Consider the following 1,548-nt stretch of genomic DNA (forward strand, 5'->3'; position numbering starts at 1 on the left):
CTAAAATCTTAGCACCAAAAAAAAAGAGAGGTTCTCTGAGTGAATAAAAATGACAGGCAGAAAACAATGGAATTCAGAGCCAGAGGAAAAAAAAACAATTTTGGAGATGCGGGGGATCAAAAAAACAATTTGTACTTCTGTTAAGATTTGTTTATTGCAGGCTAACCACACTAAAATCTTGGCACCCAAAAAAAAAGAGGTTCTCCGAGTGAATAAAAATGACAGGCAGAAAACAATGGAATTCAGAGCCAGAGGAAAATAAACAATCTTGGAGATGCGGGGGATCGAACCCCGTGCCTCCCACATGCAAAGCGGGCGCTCTACCATTTGAGCTACATCCCCAGTGTTGGGATAAAAGTGATTACAGTTTGTAATGAGACAAATTTCTCATTCAGTAGCCGCTGTTTTTTCTTGCGTGTGACTATGCAGTACCTGCAGTTGTCTCTGAACTAGAGAGAATATGCAAGTTAACCAAAACAGAAGCATTGCTTTTGTACAGTAAATAAAGGCAACAACATACTTACTATTAAGGAGAAAAATATTGCCATAGAGATAATGGTATTACCTCTTTTTTTTTTGCTTTGGTTTTAAGTGACGACGATGCTGTTTCTTTTTTTGCGGGAAAATGATGATGTTACCAGTCAGACCTTTCTTAGAACAAGTTACCTTTTTATGGAAAATACACGACAGTCCTCACTAGAGCCTATGTGTCGAATAAGAACGTCCTGTGGGCGTTGTGAAGTGTACCTTCGCTCTAAAGGCCTTCGGTCTGGCCTATAGGACATTGCCACAAGAAGCGAGCACGTACAATATGGGCCCATCCTACTAACCTTAAGCTTGATCTCCTTTCGTCGGACCCATCTTTGTGATTTCGAACATTACAAAGAGCGGGACACGCGTCGCTCTGCTTTTATAAATCAAGCACAAACAATGACTGACTCGATGATTCGCACACGAGCTTCCGTCCGTCAAAAAGAGATGATCTGCTAAGCCAATCAAATACTCCGTAACGAACCATCCAAGCTCCAACAGCAAATCATGTGACCTACCACCTGACATCAACAACTGAAGAAGGAACGAACGGATCAGATTCCTGCAAATGGAGCGAAGATCCCGAACCGTGGAAGATCCAGCTTTCTTCTACCTTCCCACTACATCACAAGCGGCAACGCCGGGGAATGCCACAGGTGTCACCGTGCGAGCTCGCCGCGAGTCCCATGATCACCGGCCGAGGCAAAGGGGAACACTCGTGCATGGATGGAGGCAAAAGGCTCTACGTACCCACTCGCCATGCATGACTTGGCTCCGGCCCGGCCTGCTTCCCGCGTGATCGTCAGTGCGCCCGCTCCAGTCAGTCGGTGTGCATGTGTGGGCAGATCTGTCTTGCTTTCTGGATTTTGCATATGGCCGGCCAGGTCGAGCGGTCGATGCGCGAGCTGATTTATTGGTCCTTCTTTTCGTATGTGCAGTTCGGCCATTGTTTTTTTTGTACTCCAAAGTATGAGGAAGGGCCCTTTTTAGTTGAGATTTTGCTGTCATGATGTTTCT

General features: G+C 45.4%; 1 non-coding gene across 1 annotated transcript; it reads right to left on the bottom strand.

Annotated features, from left to right (window-relative positions):
- Positions 1 to 269: 269 nt before the first annotated feature.
- Positions 270 to 342, bottom strand: TRNAA-UGC (transfer RNA alanine (anticodon UGC)). Its single transcript has one exon. It is a non-coding gene; the product is annotated as a tRNA-Ala (tRNA).
- Between the last annotated feature and the right edge of the window lie 1,206 nt (positions 343 to 1,548).

Source organism: Triticum aestivum, chromosome 2A (assembly GCF_018294505.1).
Source record: "Triticum aestivum cultivar Chinese Spring chromosome 2A, IWGSC CS RefSeq v2.1, whole genome shotgun sequence".
Taxonomy (NCBI): Eukaryota; Viridiplantae; Streptophyta; class Magnoliopsida; order Poales; family Poaceae; genus Triticum; species Triticum aestivum.